This window comes from Anguilla rostrata, chromosome 5 (genome assembly GCF_018555375.3).
Source record: "Anguilla rostrata isolate EN2019 chromosome 5, ASM1855537v3, whole genome shotgun sequence".
In the NCBI taxonomy this organism is placed as follows: Eukaryota; Metazoa; Chordata; class Actinopteri; order Anguilliformes; family Anguillidae; genus Anguilla; species Anguilla rostrata.
In genome coordinates, this window is record NC_057937.1 from 53,291,937 (window position 1) to 53,316,421 (window position 24,485).

At 40.0% G+C, this 24,485-nt stretch overlaps 1 long non-coding RNA gene across 3 annotated transcripts in view; it reads left to right on the forward strand.

Moving 5' to 3' along the window:
- The first annotated feature begins 12,961 nt into the window (after positions 1-12,961).
- Positions 12,962-24,485, forward strand: part of LOC135255686 (uncharacterized) — a 44,881-nt gene continuing 33,357 nt past the window's right edge. For all 3 annotated transcript variants that reach the window (XR_010330234.1, XR_010330235.1, XR_010330233.1), the window contains exon 1: positions 12,962-12,999. This is a non-coding gene — a long non-coding RNA (uncharacterized LOC135255686). The remainder of the gene's footprint in view (positions 13,000-24,485) is intronic.

A 24,485-nucleotide genomic window follows, 5' to 3' on the forward strand; every position in this document is an offset into this window, starting at 1 on the left:
TTCTGATTATGCTTTTACTCAAACAATGTCAACCAGATGAAATCCCTTCATAAGAAAAGCATTTTGGATGGATGTGACACATTTCCACTCTCCTTTAATGAGCACAGAGGTAATGATTGATATGTACAAGAATACTTGCTTTGACAGTTTCTTTATGAGTCTCAAGTGTGGATTGCTCAGGACAGGAAGCCTCTCATAAATGGGACACTAGCAGAATTGGCAAATAACCGCACCAGTGAAATTTGACCTTGACGAGCAATGCGCAGTTCACAACAAAGTCAGAAAATGTGTGTGCCCAAGCACGGCAGAATTTCGCCTGAATCACCCATGTGATAATAAATATGAGTAAGTAAAGTAAATTAACGTATTTAGCACAATAATGGACACAGCTTGGAAGCAGCTTTTATTTTCTTCCTGAGGCTGACCAATAATGTGGAAGATAACTGGAAGATGAGACACACATTTAACGGAAAATGAAGCTGAAATGGATGCACAGACATGGTTGTCTGTGCACACCTGCCAAATTCCTTGGGAATTCCTTGGAATCCCCCCCACCACCACCACCAGCACCCCTTCCACGTCATCACAGATTGGAAAACATATTTGCAAGTCTTTGTTTGCAGGCGTTTTTGATTATTGTCTGTTTGGCAATATACGTTTCTAGCAACGTGACATCTTTATGGTGTCCATTTTTGTGCCGGTCCGAGGTATTTATATTGCTGTTTGGCCGAGAGAGGACTCTGACAAACTAAACAGGAGTATGGATTTCCTCTGGCTAAAAACCAGACGTTCAAGTGGAAATGACTCTCATTTCTTTCCCTTTGTGTCATCATTCACGATCGATCCGCTGTGCGCTATAAGTATCAGTAATGTCGGCGGGAGAAAATTACACTTTTTATTCTCCAGCAAGGCCCTCTTTGACATCTCAACACCCGCCCCATCGATTGGGGCCGGAAATATCTTATTGCGAATCCTCGCGATCCCCGGCGGTCCCCTCCGCTGTACGAAGTGATAAAGCTCGCGGTGTCCTCACCTGTCCCGGGTAAGCCCGGGTTTGACAGTGAGTCACCGCAGCCCTGCGACGTGCCAGGAGCACCTGCTCGCATTAATTCCCAATAATGCAGCGGGCATATGCTCTGATTTTACCCCTCTGCCTTATGAATATATGCAATGTAGCATATGTTTGAATCTGCGACCACCTGTCCCCCCCCGGTAATCTGATATTTAGTCGGGGCAAATCTGTATTCAGGTCCTCCGTTATCAGAAAATAAATTCACTGCGAGGGATCTGCCGTGGCCGATGCCGCAGCTGCCGACAACGATCTGCGGCGTAGCGCGCAGAGGTATATCACACAACGGCATTATTTATTCATTCGCTTGTTTGATGGAATTTCTGCTCGGATGAGGGGGCTGCTGGGGTGCTTATAATTGTGCGGTGGGTTCGCTAGCGTCTCGCCCCCCCACCTCCCCCCTCCCGTTCTCTCCCCGCTCCCGCTCACTGACACCAGCCCTCCTCTTTAATCCTCGTTTGACCCGAACGCTTCCTTGTGATGGCGTCGGCCCAAAGTCAGGCACGACTGTGAAATCTTTCGCTGCCGCTTGGAACAGGACTCATGCGATGGTTGCGATCAAGGAGCTCTCATCTTTGGAAGAGGCACACTTCTCTGCCATCATGCCTTTTAAACGATGGATTAATAAAGGCCAGACAATAATCCCTCTGTTTTACACCTATGACTCTTATTGTAGATTCAATCATTATTTGTATTTGTTGATTTATGGGAAGAGGTTAGGTTATGCCATTAAAATCAGCAGGAGCACTAAAATATGAAAATATGAAAAATATTAACAAAGAAATTACAATCGATCAGATATACAAAATTTAAGAACGAATTATCTGTTAATTATTTCATAATATTTTAAGTTAAAGTTGAAGGGGAAAAAAGCTACAGGTGAAGAATCCCCAAACTGAAACTACCTGTGCCCATATCACCTGTGTAACCAACACGAATATTCTCCACATCCACAGGCACTTACTTTAGTGCTAACGTGACAACTTTTTCCCTTCATATTTCTTGCTTATTTTCTCAAAGGCAGTGGACTCGGTCACGCTCCTTCTCTTCTCTCTCACTCTGTCTCTCTCTCTCTCTCTTATCCCCATCTCATATTTCAGCTTCATTGAATTCCGTGACAGAAGTCATTTTGTTTCTTCCATGTTATTACAGGTCTGCTAACTGGAGAGGAGGCTGGAGAGTGGAGAGCAGATTATTGGGGCGCAGGATATCCCAGTTCATCACAGAAGCTCAGGCATGCTCTATAGTTTCCTACGCCGCCCAGTTACTGATGAGGCCCTCCCTGCTGTCCCAGCTACAATCCTCTAAGTCCCTCCCAGCGGAGTGGGATCACAGTGCCCTCCAACACACTCTTATCCAGTAATACTTTTAAAGATGTCCAAAGGGTCTATTTGAGTCCTTATCTCTCTATGATAAGGAGTCAAAAATAAATCATGATGATAGATTAGGATACAAGGTAGGATTTCTGGTGGTGCATGTCTTTACGTATGCATATTTTCTAGGAGAAAGGCCCTTTTATACGGGGTCATTGAAAGCAAATTGAAGTGCTTTCTGAACAGTTGTACTTTCACCCCCAGGGGGCTACTTCTGCTAGGGGATGCCATCCAAAATCAAACAGCAATTTCTCAAGAGCCACGCTTGACCTTCAGAAATTAAGACTTAACTTTTAAAGAAATTCCTTCTGATCGGCTGGGTTGAGCCAGTTATGAAAAAAACAAATAACCAAACAAAACAACAAAAAAAACAGTTCATTATCCAGCCTCATAGCTATTTTTGATCAGGCGAACTTGGGGTTACACCATGACAGTTGCAGCAATTTTTTTTTAAAGATGAATTTTTAAAATGTAAACCAACATTTCAAACTCTCGGACAAATAATTGCAGACTGAAGCGAGCCTCATAGGTCTGCATCCATCCACAGATGTGGGCCAAGCCAGTCCCCCTGAGGCACACGTAAATAAATAAATGCATAAACAAATAAATAAATAATATTAAACAACTATTTGTGAAAGTCAAACAGAACTCAACTGACAGTAAAACCCCCAGGACTGAACAGTTTTTCTGCTCCTTCCAGCATTTCTCAGCAGATTTCAGTATCTAACTGTTACTCACTCGACTGAGACTGACTGCTGCTCTGATCGTTTTTGTTTCTGCTAGCCCCTCTCCTCAGGATGTCTCCCTCCTGAAGTGTGTCCTCGTTTAAACTTGGACAATGGTGGATTTATTTATTTTATTTTATTTATTGCACACGGATGACTGGGCACTTGTGCCTCCCTCTTCAATGATTTCATTGACCTTGTTTCACCCTCTGCTGCTCAACTCTGCGGTCACATTGGGACACAAACGTGTGTGTGCGTGTGCATGTGTGTGTGGCCCCTGGCCTCATCATAGAGTACAGTGCAGAAGTGTGCATCATATCAGTTAAGAGTATCTTGTTTTCACCTTTTGTCTGTTCACATCTTCTCCTGCTGTGAGTCAGATAGCAGATTCTTGAGTTGTCCCTGAGTTGTTATTTCCAATGCAGTTCTATATAGGGCTTTAACGGAATGAACGATGGGTACAAATCCATGATATACAAAATAAATAGAAATAAACAATATTTGATCACAGACAAAGTGTACTACAAAAAATCTAAATAAAATCAAAGCATCTTTGTAGAAGCCTCCTGATATAGTGTATAACATCAGACCATCCTGACTGGCTACCCTCTTTCACTAATGTGAAACAGTCATAAAAAGCTAAACAAGACACTCAGAAGGGGATTATACTGGAGATACAATTAATAAATGAAGATACTGCAACATTTAAAAGTATAAAGTCAAACATAATTTTTTTAAACTTTCTGATATACTGCAATAGAATATGCAGTCATGAAATATATTTATCGTTGTATTTTCAAGAATTCCTAAAGTTATCACACATTCAATTTCTGTAATGGAACAGAGGCTAAAAACATCTTCAGACGCACGACACAGGTTCCTGCTGGCACTGATCTCCTGACTCATCATTGCTTATCGTGATGTGTATGATGCAGAGGCTTTGCCTCAGTATTTGAGCAAGCAGAGCTGCATGCTGAAATAGATTAGACTGTAATATGGGGCTCTGGGAGAGACACCAGCGAGTTTTTATGGTAAGACTTGGTGAGGATTTTTCTCTGCATTAAAGAAAATGTGTGTAACATTGTATATATATATATACAATGTTATTCAAAATGTTTACTGTGATTCTTAAAAAAAAAATTGCCATGTGGATTAGAAAAATGTACTGTAGTTTATTTTAGTCACAGATGTGCAAACACAATATATGACTGTGTAGTAAATTATATAATACTACATCTTGCAAATTAAATTTCAGAAATGCATTGTACAACCACCTTATCAATTTAACAGATTAGTATCCCCATCCAATAATATTTTTAAATTATATTTGTGTATAATGTTTCTTTCCTGATGATTGAGGACATACAGAACATAAGCTTGCATTACAAGGCAGTTATGCATTATGTATGCATTTATCTGTGCGCATCATATATTACCGCTGACATGCATCGTGAATAGGTTCCGCTTGATTTACTTGAGGGTTACATGGGAATGAAAAGTGTGTATATAAGTATTCAATCTACTGTCATAGTCCTTTCCTATTAATTTAGTAGAATGGAGAAAGTGCTCTATCTGCCTGCAATAATAGATTATGTGGATTCTATGTGAGTTCCACCTGAAGGCAGAAAATTATGGTGCATCATAAGGTTTTTATAATGAAAAATTCAGCGTCTGTAGATATTAATTTGATGATTATCATCACTCTTATCCATTTTGTTTTAGCCTAGGAGGAGGGAGCCCATGAAAGAATAAATCACAGCATTTGCATGCAACGCACAATTTATGCGGAAGCTAAAAAAAATAATAACGATAATAAAAAAAACCATTAGAGGTGTTTTTTTGGGCATAAAATAAAATAGCCTTTTTTAACGGGTAGGGTGGGGGGCAGATACACGTGAGTTATGTTACAAGTTTTAACTTTGCTCTGAAAATAAATAACTTTGCTCGATCCAGCGCGAGCGTGTCACGCACCGTGTGTTCAGCAGCGTGTGATTTCCCCACCGCAGCCCGTGTTCATGACGCATCTCAGACTAGGAGAGGAGTCTGAAGTGCCTGGAGATCCTGAGACAGGCCTAAATTCTGCAGAATTTTGGAAAAGAATAAAAGCTATTCAGAACAGATTTAACAGGTTTAGCTGTGAGAGTATTTAATGATGCAGGTATTTAAGAGTCCTTTTCAGCGCTTCTAAACTAGTCAGGGGTTGGTAATAAGTGGCATACCTTTTGCGAGAATATGTTTACAATAGGAGTCATAGTTATTTTATGCACATGATTATATATTATACATTATATATTATACAGTGAGCTTTAAGAGAGCTTTCAGTGTCCAGTTTTGATTCTAGCCTTTTATTGGCGTTTGTCAACATGAGGACCGAGAGCTGTGTCATTGAAAGTCAAGGAAGTCATTATGAGGCTGAGAAACAGGATCTTCCGGTGAGAGTGGTGTAGTTTAATAACACTGTCCACTGCATGTCTTGTTGCAGAGTGTGTGGAGCACATGCTAATGTGTTGTTCTGGCACTTCTGGAAATGAAAGAGTTGTCTGGAAAGTAGAGCCTGGATTTGGATCAGGGGAATAAATAAACCTAGGTAATCAATCCTCTACATGTCAAACCCCAGACTGAGACATGTGTCTCTACATGTTGGAATCTGGACAGAGGCGTTGTATATTGATAGAAGTCATTTTTAGTGATCATCTCAAAAAACGTTTTCCCGTTATTATACTTTTTGGGAAATGGGAAATGGTTTGGATGGGAATTCCTGGGAACATGTTTCCCAGTGTTAAGCCTTCATGTGCTCTGTTGAGAGCCATGGAGGCATGAAGTCACCAAGGGAGTTATTGATCAAATAGGGGATGCCTCTCAGTTTAATATGGATACTCAGTAAATGGATTTAGATTTTATGAATAGACATGGACTTTCATCCAAATCGGGGATTAGTAGGCTCTTTGAGTGTCATAGAGAGGACAGACATTGGAAAATGGATTATCTTCCTGATTTCAATCTACCAGCGTCCACAGATTCTCAGGTTCCTGTTCTCTTTGAGAGAGAGAAAGAGAGAGAGAGAGAGAGATGGTCCACTGGGGTCCAATCAGAATCTCAGTTAAAACAAACAAAAACAGGTTTCCAAATGAATCTCGTTCCAATGACCATTAGGTCCTTTAGTTTTAAATCAGTTTCCAAGAAGATGGGGTAGCAACCCTAAATGCTTTTGTACTTAATTCAGTTTGAGTCTTAAGTACAACGAACAGACAAAAGTATTGGGTCTGCAGATTGTACTGAGATCCATAGATCATAAGGACAGATTAGTACATTAGGAGCATCCCCAAGATGGCTCTATAAATACATTTCAGCCAGTGGCTTGTAAAGAGACCACAGAACACAAGTTATACTGACAAGTCATACATTTACCATTAGTTATGAACCTCAAAGCACTATGATAAACTGTGTCTAATGACACTGAGCTTAAGCATTCATATACAACACGTCACCATAATCAAGTAGTGATAGGAATGTAACAGGAGCTATTTTCTTTCTTGCATCAAAGGAAAACAAATGTTTTTTTTTGTTTTTTTTTTCCTAAAATTAAAGCCCGGTTTTTAGTTTTTACATGATGAAAAAATATGAAACTTAAAAAGAAAGACCATCATAAATTAAAAGGCGGAATCAACCTCAATCACCTTGTTTTGGAATGTTACCATCTGCTTATAGTTTGTTAGGTTCTTCCTGTCTCTTGACAACAACTTCAACTCAGTAATCATACCAACTGACAACATGGTGGGGCTTAGAGAAATGTCAGTGTCAATCAGAATTGTCATGAAGTAAAGTCTACCAAATTTAACTTAGTAGTCTGTGACTTCAGCTGACAATTGTAGAAAAAGCTGCTGTCCAAAGATTCCTATATGTGCAGTGTATGCAAATTAGTAACCTGTGCAACTTAACACCAGAAAATATTGTTACTGTGATACTGATCACTATGAAATTGGAAAAAAAAATTAATAGGAGCTACAATAATGATGTATTTTGCCTCATTTCAATTGTAGTAAGCCCTGTTTCATTTTTTAATTTTCTTTTTTGTTAAAAATGTAATGCTTCAAAATCTTCAGCTAATGCTTGGAAATCTCTTTCTCATCTGGCGAGGTGTGTGGCACAGTCCGTGGGGCTGCCAGCTCTGTGCCAGTCCCTCCGTGAGAGCAGGGGTTCGGTCCCCAGCCATGGCACTTTCTAACCCGGGACCCCTTCTCTATCTGTTCCCTTCTCTGCTTTCTCCATCTGAGAGGAAAGAGGGAATCTTTTTCTCAACACTCGATGCCTGGGAAAGCTTGCTGAGAGATGGGTCAATAGGTTAACCTGCTTCCTTCAGGGCATGAAGCCCAAGGTGGCAGTCAATGCACACGTTGAGATTTAAGTGTGCAAATGCAGTGTAAACCCATTACATGTAGCATTACTTTATAGGATCACACACACAGATTCAGTTTGCTTCCGCTTGGATCCTTTAACTTCTGCTGGCCACTATCAGCTTTCTTTTAATTTGCAGACACCAAGCTATTTTGGACCCTCTGGCATTGCGCACATTAATTAAATAATTTCAGTTAATTTGTTCAATTCACCTTCTGTAAAAAGACTTTTCATAAATTCTGGGATTTGGCTACCGCATAGTGTAATTACAGAAAAAAAACACATTTGAATGGAATTTGAAAAAAAAACAAAAACATTTCCCAGCTGAAATCTTGACCTGCTGAGTCTAATTGGAGCCCCCCTCCCATGCAAAATAATTTAATAAATGAATGCTAAATACAATCAAAAGTAAACAATCTACTTTTTCAATTTCACACGCATGAAGTGCCAGTAAATGCAAGCTATTTATGAATTTGTCAAACTTTGTTATGGAAAAATGTAAGAACAAAGGCCTTGGGCTTTGTGTGTGTGTGTGTGTGTGTGTGTTAGGTGTGTGTGTGTGTGTGTGCAGTGTGACTGTGCAGGAACATGTAACACAACATTGCAAGTAGACAAATATTCATTCTGTCATATTGTGACACGTACCAATTTGTGTAGTCTTTCTAATTAGGAAAACAATATTTGACACTTTGACATTAATTAAATTAAAGCAGGTACTGCTCATAAATTCTGCCCAGCAGCCCATTGGGAAGTACCATGATCAATCTAATCTTGCTGTGCATTTATTATTTGTGTTTCTGCTAGTAACAGAGCATATATTTTTCATCTTCTATTGAAGAATTGGCCGATTCAACTTCAGTATCAGACTGTCCAAACAAGGCAATTGTGGGATTTCTCTAGATTTAAACATACGCTGCCCCCTTTCCTCACACTGAAACATTTCTAATGGCTTAAGCAGCACTGTCTCCAATATGGATGCCAAAATGTCAGGAATCTCATGGTACCACAGCACACTTCTGGTGCACATTCACTCAAGGTTCACGTTTCCTTTGAGACTAAGAGATGGCTGCAAACGCCTGGAAAACGCATTCAAAAAGCACTCGCAAAAAGTCAGTGTCACTGCCTTTTTCTGCTGATTGGGACACAGGTGCACCTAGACGATTGGTGCTCATCTTAGTTTCTATTTGTATGTGTAATTATGGGACGTTACTCCCATAGCCTGCCTATAGCAACTGATGCTACCCAGAGGCTGCTCTTCAAGTGATTCACTGCCTGTGTTTGATGCTTTCATGGGATATCAACTTTTTTTCTTGTGCCTCTTGGCAGCTTGCCATCCTCATCCTTCTTTTATGTCTCCTGTGGATAATCTCATCACACACAAAGTCCTAGCTTTACATGCAAATGATTTCCACACTGGTTTCCAGTCCCCCGTGTGTTAGGACCAATGTTAATCTAACATATTATATTCATGCACACATGTTTTTATAACTAGATAGCAATATGGTAATACTTCTTGTGAAAACGACCAGTTCTCCCTTGTTACTGTAAATCGTTCACAAACTGTAATGTCTAACAGTTTCTCATTTGTCCTTTCCTGACCATTCTTTGTGATTCTGACAGGGTTATGATGTAAAATTTAGCCCTGTGATTAAAAACTCCAGGAAACCCAAGCTACTGTCAAGGCTGGCTACCTGTCTGCTGTCACTTATTTACATTCCACAGCCCACCAGCTGAGCAGCGCTGTCACTGTACAGAAGAACAAACTTTATTTGCAGTGACACAGGCTAATTGCAGATGCCTGATCAGAAAGAGGACTCACTGGTCTGTGATGTGACAGGATTGGAGAAACCCAAGAATCCTACAGATTGGAACCCTTTCCTCCCTTCCAGCTACCCAGTATCCTTTTCTAAAAGAGAGATCTCACTCACATTATTATCATAAAAAAAATTTCTATTATAGATAGCAACAAGTACTGTTGTTTGTAAATCTAGTCATAAGTATAACTGCAGCGTGTGTGTGTATGTGCGCACATACTTAGGCAAAGAGTGAGAGTGCCACTAATACTATTATAAGGGTCCTTATTTGTCAACCAACTTCAGCGCGTTCTCTGTTTGGTTAATATGAGGAACAGCTCAAGTGTGAAGAAACCCAATCAAACTAAATCAACAATGTAAAACATTGTTTGGAAATGAGTTTCAATTTGCGAGTGAAGTAGAGGGAAATGCATTCGCTAACAGCTGAAGATGCCTGCAGCCGGAGGGTCGCTGTGGGTTCGAGTGAAGTAGACTTCCCCCTTATTCTAATTAAACGCGTGATAAACGAGCCTCGCGGCAGTGATTAGCAGCGTATTTACCATCTGACAAGAGAGAGCAGAAAAGAGTGATGTGATTGACAAGAGGGTGGAACAGGCCAAAGCAATTTTATGTTTTGGGCTGTCATTAAATGCAAAACATGCTCCTTTAAAATAAAATAATAATACATTTTGTAAAAAAAATTTTTTTTTATTTTTTTAAAGTGCTTGCTGCCCTGCGTCGCTGCGGCACAGAAAGCCAGTTGTTAGAGGCTGTCATTTTAAGAAAATTCAGGGTCCGTGACTTCAAGCGCTGGCAGCTTTTCCGCAGAGGAAAAAGGGTGCTGCGTTACCTTGGTGACAGCTCTCGTATGTGGAATATTGCTCTGAGTGTTAGAAAATCCAAAAGACTTTGCGCGGAATGTGCCCATATGTCCATCACCCCCGGACCCCGCGGGGGGAATAAAAATTGAGAAACAGCATGCCTAATATGATGGGATGTCAGAGCCAGACGTTCGTTGGCCGAAATTACAACGGGCGAGGAGGAGACTGCAAATGCGCCCGACGCAGAGACATGAGAACAACGTGCTGCTGAACGTGACCGGCGAGGCTGCTTTCCCGCTAAAACCCGCGCGCTTTTCCCTGGTGTCTGAAAAGGGCGAATGAGCAGTGCTTTAAATTAGAAATATTACAATTTTTTCCCTGCTGCTTTTTATTTACACAGGGCTGTCAGTGAACGTGCGGCACACTCAAACTATAGTTCTGCAGAAGTACATGTGCTATATGTATTTGCTACGCTGTAGCCTATATGCTTCACAAAATGGAGTAATTCGCTATAACAGTGAAGGCCCTCGTTAACCTATCACAGCTTTGTTTAATTAGGCTGAATGAGATGAAGTGTGGAAAAATGAAAGCAAAAAATCAAGCAAGATGCTTTTTTTCAGATTACTAATCTGACACCATAGACTCACTTGGACCCACTCCAAAACAGTGTTTGATGCAATTACAAAAAAGAAAGGGGACATGCCAGCTAATACAATATATGCAATATGGGATAATTTTTTCTCTTTGTTTTTCGAGTGTTTGACAAAACAATTTCTATTTCATTCTGCCAATGCTGTTGAAAAACATTAATGGTGAAAAATCGGACTACACGTAATTTGCTCTTCTTCTCTGTACAAGCACAACAACGGCATTTGCAAAAGGAAAGTGGGGTTTGAGTAAACGTGACACGGTAGCAGATTTATTCAAGAATAACACTGAAATAAATAACTGCAACCCTATATGCAACAGTCATGGAAGGATCTTTAGGAGACACATTACTGCGCTTGCAGCTCTCTCTCAGAATATGCGCACACTTTCCATAAACAAATTCATATTAATGTGACCAGCCAATGTTGTACATCAGTTAAGCCGCTTGTCTTCACTCAGACGATTACAGAGATGTCAAGTGAATCAAACACATGCACGATGAAGAATGTTTTGTCATTTGAAGTATATACACACTCTCTCCACTGAAGCTGCTAAAATACCTGACGCAAATGAACAATGTCAAAATATAGTACAGCCAGTACTCCATATTACGAACTGATGCCTAATATGAGAGCAGATCTTTCTTATGAAGATTGAATTGTGCACGATGCTCTAGGTTTCCTTTCATTGGCTGTGCTCCCCAGCTCCAGAGCACAGCGGATTGGTACAAGGGTTTCTCGCTGGCCAGTGCTGTCCTGGTGCCACGTGGTAGGTGGGAACACACCCTTTTTTCAAAGTGTCAGCTGTCTGCTTTCCCGGTGCAAAGAGGTCGCTGGCTCCGGCAGCCATGTCAGGCAGAATATAGAAGTGATGCTGCTATCTTCTGGGTAATGAGACTTGGTGACAGGCTTCTTCCAGCGATGCACATGCTCTCTGGCCACTGCTGCTATAAGCTTGGTCATTGCTGGAGTGAAGCCATGGTGTGCTGGTTGCCTGATTCACTATTCACTCCTGGTTTTAAGATGTATGGTTGTGTTGTTCATACAGTTCCCTGAAGACTAGACAAATGCAGACATATGAACACACAAACACACGCGTATATTTGCGCACACGTGCACACACACACACACACACACAGAGACAATACCTACCTAATACCATACAAGTTTTACTGTATTTCTTGCATTTAGATGATGTGTATGCGTACATGCTTGTAGGTAGACCACTGGCAAACTTTGTCTCAGAATGTCCAGTGGTTCTTAAGCTAGATAATGTTCACACTATAGAAAAAAAGTTTAAGTTTTTAATTTAAAAAAGAACAGAAGGCAACTTCCGTAATGAATCTGTAGGCTTAAATGAATGACCAGTCACCATGCATATCAGTTTAAAAATAAGTAGCCTACTTTTTTCCCCCTCTCTTGACCACTCTGTGATTCACTGCAGGCCTCTCAGTAAATTAAAATTGTATTCAGCTTCAGGGAGAAAAGGCTTTTGGCAGTTCCCATTACAACAAATTTGAGCGTTCAGGAGCAGAACTCAACAGTCAAACTGATTCACAGATTAAGAGAACTGACTCAGCCCATGTTTTCCCACTTCCATATCAATATATTCAATATGTATCAAAGAAATGTAGAGTAAAACTGCCCAGGTACATTACACAGTGTAATTACAAGTGTAATAAGAAGGAGTACTGCAAGCACCAGAAGTAGAAATAGGGTGAACGGTAAAATTATTTTATTAAAGTGCAAAACCAAAAACCAACAAACTAAATAATGACAAAACTAAATAAGCAAATAAAGACACCCATGCAATCACTTCCAAAAACATTTCCTTGGTAGGATTTAGTAGGCTCCTCACTCAATCCCAAACTCTTCCTACTGACCCAAATGGAGGCCTGAAATAAGCTAACCCCCCTCAGACTGTACCATTCTTACCATTAAAATCAATTAACTAAACATAAATCATAAAAAGTGTCATTTTATATCCAACCTATAAACCTGAAAATACACATACACACACTCAACAAATATGCTTACCCCACTACCAATACATCACAATTACATAGACAGATTCCCGCTCTGCAATAAACTGTAAACTACACTACCCACAAGGCATAAATCCACCATGATTAGTGCATCGCCCTCCTTTGCCCAAATGCTGCAGAAACGATTCGCTGTGAGTATAACTGTGATTTAACGTAGCGTATTGGGGATACAAAGTAATGTGTGCACCTGTTAAAATGCATATAAACAGTTCGCAATGATTAAGAGTAAAAATGTAATGTTTTGTTTTGATGGAAACTGACAATTCCCCATACAACTTCAACCAACAAACAAACAAACTGAAACAGACACGGTGTGGCGCATTTAAAATATATACGCTTGTAAAAAGGCGAGGCGTACCGCGAACTTTGGAGCATAGAATTAACACGCACGAAGTCGTCCAGACCCACGGCGCACCTGTACTAACTATATAGCTAGCTAGCTATGGCATGTCCTCACCTCTGTAACGTTATTTGTTGTCCTCCGTGTGTCCATACATCTGTATCGGTGGTTGTAGCTGTGTGTCCTTAGCTCCTACTCATGCGTGCAGGATAGCATCCGTACGCGCTAACTAGGTTAACTAAAGTAGGCAGTCCGTATGCGCTAACTAGGTTAACTAAAGTAGGCGAAACGCGAACATGTTAGGGTTAGCTAAAGTAACGTTAGGCGATAAAGCTGTGCTTAAAAATGTCGTGCCATACCACTTGCACATGCATCCTACTAAACGAAGCACCACCTGTGCGTGAGTCTCACGAAACGTCCCTCAAAGGTCGTCCATGAGTGAGTTAGTGACAGACCACTATTTGCCATGCATAGCCCACGGCGGCAGTCCTGCCTGCGTGCCGTGGGAAAAATAGAATTAGTTCTCTGTCACAGGTACCATAATAACTATAAAGTACAAAGCTGATAGAACTCAAGTACTAGAGAAGTGTAGAAGAGCAGGAAAGTGTCCATTTTAAGTGCCCAGTCATTTATATTGACAAGCTTGTTCTACGTTTGCTCCTCTGCTCGCCCAAGCAGATCCGTATGGTGGACTGCTTTATGACCATTGCAGCCCAAACATAACCTCATAAAATGTTCTGTGTTGTAAATCAGAGCAGGCAGACATTCTGAGGTCAGATAGCTTTGGCTTAGGCCTGGAAATTTAAGGTTTAACACCAGGAAATGGGTTCCCGGGAATTCTTGCCCAAACCATTTCCCATTTCCCAAAAAACATAATAACGGGAAAATGTTTTTTTTTTCATTAGCTCACACCAGTGCTATTATTTTACAAAATATATGTGGTTTACTTTCGTTAAGACATCTGAAACAGCTGTTTGACATGCTTGTCACAATCCAGGCTGCATCTGTGGTAGCAGAGAGAGCATTTTTTGTTTGTGGGCAATTAAGTACAAAGATCAGAAATCACTTGCGTCCATCGATGCACTTCCTTAGGAAAAAAAATAAGTAATGTGAGTCATTAAAGGCCGTTGCCTATTTCCTTTTATTTAGCCTAAAGGACAATGTCTGTTTTGTTTTAAATTGGGTAATATCTGTTTTATTGACGACTGACCACTGTCTGCTTTATGTATAATGCCAAAGTATATTTCATAGTTACTATGCACCATTTTGTTATATTTTTTATTTTATTATCTCAGAAATTTTACAGGCCACAGCCTATTTATTTAGTTATAAAGTGAGAGCACATAGGACCATATTTACTAAGGATTTGTGGTACTTTTATAGACACTACTGAGATAAATAGTCTTTTTCCATTTACTAAGGTGTTGCATTGGAGATTTGCACCAATAAAACGAGAAAAATGTGGCATCCCTAAAATTTGCGTGTTTGGGTTAGGGCTAATGCATGTGGCTGCATTGTGTTTCTGAGCCCACCTGACTCACTCACAAGCATCTGTTGCCACTGAAAAAATAAAAATAAATAAATTTAGGTGAGAAGAAACTTCCACTCTGTTTGAGCTTTTGTTACTTTCTTTCAGTAATGTTTAGAGTAATTGTGTCAAACCCCCAAGGTTTACCTTTCAGAAGAGAGGAGGATTATGCCTGTAGTCAAAGTCATTTCCAGGCTTGTGTTAAAAAAGAAGGTGGTACAGAAGGGGTTAATAAATATTAAACTCCATTTAAAATGCCTAAGGTCTCCCCAAAAGGACACTACATGTAGATGGTCTTCAGCACCACCTATTGTCCCAAATATCCAAATCTGAAGCCCCCTCATGACCTGCCCTAGTACCAACTCTCTAGTTTCTCTTTAGATGGCATTTTGTAAACATATTTATTGTTTGTTATAGCAACTGGCAGCATAACTGCAACAGCTGCTACATTTATACAGACTGGCACATCATTTTTTTGGTCACCTAGCATCTAATTCCTGCTAGAATACTCTCTCCCCTACATAAACGTTTATTTTTTTAAGCATCGGCTACTTACATACATCAAGTTTATTTTTATGATGCCTATATATTTTCATATATTTTATGTACTTTATAAAACTAATCCAACCCATTTTAAGTATACCTAAAGTATTTCCTGGAATATGTACACCGTTTATTCTGACATCTGCATCCTAAAGTGGTATACTTTAATTATTTTTAAACCATTTGCTTACGGAAAGTAAAAAGGAAGTGCACTTTACATAGCCTACACTCTGGGATTTAGTTCAGAAAAAGTATACTTTAGGCATATTTTTATAAACTTTTTATGAACATTTTTGTAAGTGTTCACAGCTCTGCACACCCGAAAGCTTCCTTGCAACCCCAGCTTTCTCTGGGTTGTCAGACAATGCAATGGAGTAAGCATACCCTGCATCTAGATGTAGGCTATCTGTAAAGAGACAACATATTGTGCAGTGCCATTAAAGTATTTGCCCCCTTCCTGTATTATTGCATATGCATCACACTTAATGGTTTCAGATCTTTAGCCATTCTTTCGATAAAAGATTGGGTGATATGAGTATTTGATGATAACTGGGAACCTATAGGCTAGGTTTTTGCATGTTTTTCCTTGTTTTATTTAGTACTGCCCGATATTTGACAAACATTTTTACTGGTAGCTTATGCCATGAAAACAAGCCCAGTTTCCCAGGATTTTCAGGACAGTGTGCATCAATTCCTGGGAAAGATAATTATTTATGTTTGAGAAAAATATTAATCTCTACTGAGAAGAGCTAATGGCATAGCACGCACGCAATGTTGCAAAGGCTAATATGTGAGTGACATGAGTAGCATTGATTGGAGGAGCAGCACATTTACTTACAGATGACAACTCACCGGTAACCTGCCACTTTGTTTAGCTAAATTAATGTAATCATAACATGAGCACATCTGAATGATGTGGCCGAGGCTGAGGGATCCAAGAAGTCAGGCCACTGCAGGCACCTGATCCTAAGCATCTAATGACATAGTCCTGCCCCGGATGCAGTACTCTATTTGGATAAAAAAAAGTGAAGCAGTGCCACAAACATTTTCTGCCACAGGCTGCTGTTGTGTAATATCACATTGAGGGCTTATCCTCCCGAGAGGTGGACAGGTTATGGGAGTAAAGCCCAGGGATGCGTTCCTGAGCGACGCAGAAATCCCGGCGATGGTCGCTGTCCTCAAACACCTCCATTTGTGCTAAGCACCTCATTTCTTTTGGTTTCCGTGGTGAGCTGTGGGAGCCTTTATAAGTGGCCTTTAGAATTTCCCTCGCTTACTCTTATGCTCGGTGCTTCCTTGGTTCCACAGCCCAATTGAAAAAAATGGAAAGAAGTTAATCAATTAAAACTGTGATAGTGATCCGCTGGAGGTTTATCAAAAGCCAGTGTCTGCACAGCGCAAGGCTGTTTGGCCAGGAGAAGGGGGGTGGGGCTCTTATTGCAGCGGTTATATCATGAACACTGCTAATCTTGCTGGCATAGAACAAGCTGAGGGGCTAGGCCTTTGAGCCAGGCACTTAAATTGGATTTCTTCAGGAAACATCTCCCTGTGAAAATGGATGATGTGGATGTTATGTAAGTTGTCTTCGATAAGTAATAATAATAATAATAAAAATAATCGTATGAGATGTGAGATCTTGATTGTAGATGAAGTAGGAGATGTTTGGGGTTCACAGTACAGAACACTATTGTGTGGGTTATATTTCAGACTTGATGATGACTCGATGATTGTAAGATTAACTATTTTTCTCAGAAGCTTTCTTCTGATAGGGTACATGACCTTTAAATGTTTCTTTACCTTATAGGTTGCCACTTTTTTTTACCTTATGGGTTGCCATTTTTCCTACGCTATATTATTAGTGATATATGTGGCAAACTTCACCAAATTTAGCACCCAACAAGATTTCTCTCAGACACAAAGTAACAAAATTAATTTTGCAGAAGAATATTATTAGCAGACAAATAAACAACATGCAGATGTGACTGAAATAATACCTTGTAGCTGGTTGGCACAAATTAGCATATCAGTCCAGATATCTCAATATAGTGGGAGAAAAGAAAGAGTTTTTGCAATGCAACACAAGATCCTTCTGCAACCGTGTCTACTCAGAATTCCTTTTTTTTTTTTTTCTTCTTCTAGCAGTTCTGTAACTGTAAATTTAGTGCCGGAGCGCGGTTTGATTCACAGTTCAGAAGTCAGCGACTCTTCGCCTCCTGTTAATCCGGCTCTCCTCTGCTGGCTTTCAGCACACATCGCAATGATCACAGAGGCACTTTGCTGCACTGTGAAACTTAATGACCCCCTAAAATGACTGCGGGACTGAGAGAGGGAGAAAAATCTTACGAGGTTACATCACTGCAGTGTAGGCAAATCCAATGGGACAGGACCAAACAAAATGAGATTTTGTGATACTTCGCTCCAAGTGCCAGAGATTTAACCCTTTGCTTGTGTTCTGGTCAAATTTAACCTATTTACGTGTTTTTATGTAAGCCATACAGCTTCTTGGATTTTCCATACGAGGAATCTGAACATATAGAAGTAATGCTCACACTTTTCATTAATTTTTTGGTTTATCACCATGCCTGTGAAATGGTCAAGTGCGAGTATCTCAAGCCTGCATTGAGAAACAGATGTTCATTTGGATATACGTTTACATTACAGGGATTTAGCTGACGCGCTTATCCAGAGTGACTTACACAACTTTTTTTTTAACCTAGATTTGCATTGCACCCATGTGTACAGCTGGATATACTGTATACTGAAGCCATGCAGGTTAAGTACCTTGCTCAAGGGTATAACGGCAGTGTCCTACTCAGTGTCCTGCAGCCTTTCAGATACAAGATCAGTTCCTTACGTGTGATACTACACTGCTAGTAAATGAGGTCTATAGACTAAGAATTTCAATAACAAAAAAAAAACCTGTAAGACTTGAGATGATAACTGGGAATGAAGTTGGATAATTTTTTATCATGACATTCGGTGATAATTCACTCTTCATGATTGCTTTATAAACTGTTAAAACTAACTGACCGATTTAGGATGGGAGTATAAACAATAGAAACAAGGCACAAATACAACCTGAGGGTTAAGAAAATGGAAGCTTCTAACCAACCGCGCAGTGTCTTTTTTCCATGGGTGCACTTTCAAAGACGTTTCTTTCAGGAAGGAACGATGTTTAGTTGAATGACTCATCCAAGAATCATCAGAAAAGTGGAAATCAAATAGAGGTAGGCTATTTCTTTTATCAGCAGTCTTTTCTTAATTTGCTTTTAAGGTTGCCCAGACACAAACATGTATGTAACCTCGTGCACCATCACACACATATTGTACATATACGCACACACACACGCACACACACACAAAAGAAATACCGTCAGTACTCTCACTCATTCTCCAGGACGCCATTGGAAAATGCCCATGCAATGGACTCAACATTGAAATAGCATACTACAATGACATTTGTTTGATTGAACTTATTCCCAATGAGTAAGCCTGAGCAGAGTATGATTCCTCCGTCCTTGGAATATGAACCATTTTTGTTGACCTACAATAAATTAGTTACTGGCTTTCAATTCAGCTGTAAATCTGGGAAGACTCACCTCCTCCCCAGTCGTACTTGTAGCATTATTATGGAACTTGACAGTGTTATTATAATCTAACATGATGTTCTTAGGAAGAAAATTGCTTTGTTTTGTGCTTCTTGTTTTGTGCCGTCTTCCCTTCTTGTTTGAGAGGAATTGAGTCCGGACCTCTTACTAATGAAAAGAGAAACTCAGCCTCTTGAGCCTGAATCTCGTTTATTTGATGTCTGGCTAATCTCTCTGTGGGTGGCCCTGTTCCTCAGATAAGGAGAAATATGTTGAAACACAGCTAATAACTTTCTGCTCAATAATGCCACTGAAAACCACATGAGCAGTCAGATCAAATAAAGCCAAGAAGTGGCTTTCAGAAAAAGCTGGCCACCATGTTCATGTGAATCCCTCGTATTGGGTTCAAAAGAATCTGAGAAGGGTGGGCAAGTATGAATTCAACAAAAAAAGAAAATAACTTTATAATGCAAATGTTTTAAATAACATCTTTTCAAAAGCTATTTTCTATTAAGGTTTCCATCTTTTTTATTTATTTTTTTAGGATAGAGGGCCACTGGAAAGCCATCCCATGCAGTAGAACATATCACTTCAAATGAAGGCAAACACTCTATACTACTGTAATCTACTGTATTTTGTGAACGTTTTGTTTTAATATCTGTTTTAGTGATGTCATATTTCATATTAGTACTATAGGCATTTAGCAGATGCTCTTATCCAGCACAATATTCTATATATCATTTACATTGCATCAATTTATACAGCTGGATATATACTGAAGCAACTGAAGTACCTTACCGTACAACGGCACCTAGGAATCTAACTCCAGCTCCTTACCCTTTATACCAGCTTGTTCCTTGCCTGGCGTTACTGATGTATTTTATCTGCTTTGTTTAATTCTCAGAATTTCTTCAAGTGGTATGCTATAGGTTTGATTCATTTATAAGCAAAACAATAATGGGCCTAAAAATTAATTGCAGGTGCCTTATTGGGAAATGGGGTAAAGAAAAACAATGTCCAAAATTGGATAATTACTTGTATTTACCCACAGGTTGAACAAATAACAACCAAATGCTTGATTGGTCTAGGCCTCAGAAGGTATTCGAAAACCTTTTTTATTTGTCAATATTTGGAATAGATAATGTTTACCACTATTGATTGTTTCCTTGCAAGCTTTTAGCTGGATATTTGCCTATTTTTTCATGCTGCAAACTAGCTGGCAGTCTTCGTCATTGCCATTGAGCTTGTTCACTGGAATGCGTTTTCGAAGCCAATTAAACAGAGAGTTCAGTAGGCTGTCATTACAGATGTACTTTTTATCAGTCCTTACAGTAGAAGCCCAATGGTTGCAGTTATCAAAGCCTATTACAGTACATTACCCAGTGAACATTTTAATGGATAAAAGTCGGTGACAAGTCAGTGAAATGCCATCAAGGCATTCAGGTGAAAACCCGCCAACATTTTGTTGAAAAGTATTATAGCTGACTAGGATGTAACCAGGCTATATACAGTTAAACCTTGAACTATATTGGAGTTAACCTAGTCCGTTTATGTCAAAACAGACAACACCGTAAAATGCCCAGTGTTAATTCAACTCTTAACATATAATATTTGATCCCACTCTGGTCCAGATGGACCAGTGTTATCTGTTAGACTTGAATCAATGCAGTCGGAATTGAATTATGCTGGACATTTTACTGTGTAGCTTTACAACCCCTCTATACATCCCGATTCTGGCATTTGCTCGCCGGGTACTTACATTGGTTTTGCGATATATAGTTGAAATGTAAAAAAAAAAAGGCAAACAACAATGTGAACATGCCAAGAAATATGTCATAGTTAAAATATGATTACAGAAAGAAACCTTGGGATTGTGTTTCCCCAGCAAGCATGTCTTATTTTTCTTTGGATTTGGGGATTCGCGGCTGTGACTCGTGACTCACTTAGCAGTCCAGATTTGATACCTCTCAGAAAGCATTTTCTGTGAGTTGTGTTTGCGAATCTGACACCATGGCTGTCGCAAATGGGTTCCAATTAGAATGCTGCGGCTACATGCGAACAGCCCTTGTCGATTTGATTAGACAGTATCTGGCTACAATGCGGCCTGTTTACACCGCAGCCTTCCATGACCAAGGTTGAGTCACCTGACCAAGTCGTTGCTAGGGCACTGAGTCACTCGAAGGTGGTAGCCTTTCGAGACATCACTCCCCTAAGAAAACAAAGCCATTAAAAGGCAAACGATTTCACAGGAGAGTTACTTTGAATTGAAAAATTTAATTGAGTCTAGAGAAGTTATAGCAGCTTCTCAGTAAGTAATCTAGTTGAAAATTTAAATCAGGATTGGCCGTAATTGTTGCATTTATCAACACAGAAGGCAAATCAGCAGCCCACATCATCACGGGGATGTGGTATTATGTGTCTGCCTGATTCAGTGTGTGTGTGTGTGTGTGTCTGTGTGGGGTGGGGGGTGCTGACAGATGTTGACACCATGTCATTCAAGGCCAGTTTCATTTAAATGTGCTTAAAACCCCCTTGGAAATCTCAGAACAAACCTGAACAGAACAGGATTTATTTTTAATCAGGAAACAAGAATTATAATGAACCTAATGTCAGAGTCAGGTCAGGGGTTCAGAAGTGGGTGTCCATGGCAATAGACAAAAGGATTTTTAACCTGCTATTTTCTGCTCTCTTCAGTTATCATACTGTAGTTGAATGGCACCACAGAAAAAATGGTACATCAAAAGCATGCACATATGTAGTATGCAAAATTAAAATGTTCTATATACAATGTCAATGCATATCTGGGGTATAAATGTTATTCTTTACTATTGAGTTTTGTATTATAAGCTACTGTATTTTAAAAAATATAAACAGCCATTTCTTTTGCCTTGTATACAATAAAATGCCTGTCATCGTCTTCATAAATTTCACAAATTTGACCTCATTCAGAAAACTTACTTTTGTGCTTCAGAAATGTTCCTACAAAAAATTGATTTGTAAAACATGTGCAGGCCTGTGTTTTTCTGTGTATCAGATGATGCATGTGCCTATTCACATGATTAGCATAAGGAAATATCCTAGCAATGCTGCAATGCCATATAAGGCATGCTGGCTTCAGGGTGTCTCTGTATCCCCATGGCTTGATTATCCAAGTAATCAAGAAACAGCAAATACGCCATCGCTAGGTGCTGGGTTTGACTGTGCATTTGTGGGTCTTTTTATGTATGCATCAATCATCTTCAGTCACTCTTTATCAATAAAGGAAATTAATTACCAGTGTAACCAACAAAGTTTTTGCTGCAAACTAAAACTAAGACAAAAAATTAGGTGGGAAAAAAAGCGTTATCCATCCATTATCTATAATCGCTTATCTAGGTCAGGGTGCTGGATCCTTTCCCAGTATGCATTGAGTGAGAGGCAGGAATACACCCTGAACAGTCGCCAATGTATCGCAGGGCAAAACAAAAAGAAGAAAAAAAAAATCTAGCAAACAAGCTCATTAATCAAACTAAACTAAAAATTTTAATCAAAATTGACAACAAAATACAATTAAAAACTAGTGAAAGATTTAGCTTATTCAGATAAGTCTATTAATGTGGTTAAAATCATTGATGTATTTATGCATAACATTGCATTGATAAATATTTTCTTGTTATTATGAGCTCCGTAACCACTTAAATTGACTTTGCGTGAATAATAAAACATCCTAAATAGAACCCTCGTCTGCGTATATGCCTTTATGCTTGTTTCCAAGCACAGGTAGATTTTGAAAGAACACCTTTGGAGATACGTCAAAGATAAGAACAGAATATGAATGCGGAAATATTCTTTATAATCAAGTCTAATCGTACGCATGCTTCATGAATGAGGCTCATTCAGCATTCTCTTCTGTTAAGCATATGGAACCAAATTTGGAGCATAAGCACTGTTAGCCTACACCTGTTCCTTAGTTTCAAGGCACTACTAATTAGCGTGGTGGAGTTCTGCTGGCCTGGAGAATCAAAGCCTGGTGTTGACCCAGTTATGCACTCATTTAACTTTAATTGTGATAATTAGGTAATGCTGTCCGTTTCATATTTCAGTGGTAGTTACACAGTCATAATACTCTTGTAAGTCTGTACAAAGGTTTTCAAGGGAGATGATAATACTTATTGTTAATTAAATAGCGTTAATTATACTGGAATCTTGAATGAACTTATTAATGTTAGGATAGTGCCACAATTGAGGGGGAGAGCTAAGACGAGTTAATGCTTAATTTTGTTAACTGATTTATACCTCTGTCTTTAATGATTCATACACTCTGTTCAGCTGTAGGACAGAGCCATCTGTTAGGCATTATAAGTATTAGCTGTTCTGCAGGGCAGGAAATGGGGGGTGGAGTGTGTGGAGGATCACCTGGGAGGCCATTGCTTGCCTTATGGGTGAAAAAGGATAAAGAATAACTACGATCCAACTGTTCCCTATATTGATACCTATTTTCTTTCTCTCTCTCTCCCTCTCTCTCATTCAGAAAGCCACCTTTCTGACATGTGATAATAAATAAATAAATGTCCTGCTCACAATCCATTTTGATTGTAAATTGTCTGTCTCTATCTCTATCTCCCTGTCTCGCTCTTCAAATGTATGTCCCCTTATCAATACAAAATAACAAGATGCAACAAAACGGGTGTGAAACTTAATGACTTTTACTAATGAGTTAACCAGAAGTCTAGGTTCAAATCTTGAGGTGAGATACGGTTTGTTCAGCCAGTGTGGAACCGCAGACCATGACTGAGTTGCGGCTCTGCCACCCACACCCCTGCACAGGTGAGCTGAAACGACAGAGACAGCGACAGTTACAGGTACACATTTTACATTCCGCACAGCGCTGCAGGAAAGAGCTGCAGCACCTCTCACTGGAAAGGCCTGGCAGCATGCGGGCGCCCGCCACATCGCAGCGAGGTGCTAATGCAGCGGTGACTCAGGAAACCCTGGAAACCCTGGGGGGGAGGGGGATGTGGGTTTGAGGCCAAGCGCGTCCCTGCTACTGGGGGCTCCCAGCCGCGGTTGGCTAATGACACAGCCTGGCCCTGAACCTGCGATGGTGTGGCGCACCGCGTAACCCGCCTCGAGGCAGGTTGACCGAGCGCGAACCGATTTTCGTCTCCGTGTTCAAAGTGGGTTTGAACGTAAGGTGAGCGGGCCACCTCGGGTTTTCGGCCATTTTACAGAATAAATAAATAACGAACGAGCGAGAGCGGTAATGCACGCGGTGACTCGATCGCTCCCGCTTTCCCTCTGTTTCCCAGCCCCTCAGCGTGAGCCACGGCACGCATCCTCCGGAGACAGGGGATTTCTACTGCGGTTTTATAACTGCCCTCAGCGCTGCGATGAAAACAGCGGGGGGAAAAAGCATAATAGCGTGGGTCATTATCTTGCACTTACTGCTGCAGTACATAACCGATGAAGTAGCAGAAAAAAAAAATTTATGTGGAGACTGCATTACTGCGATTCTGTTTGTCATTAACATGACACTGGGACGCAATTAGGTTTAGATTTTTTATTTTTATTTTTTCAAGTGGACAGAAGAATTCTCTGTTCAGTGGCTGGAGAGATAATTGCTTAAAAAGACCAAAAATA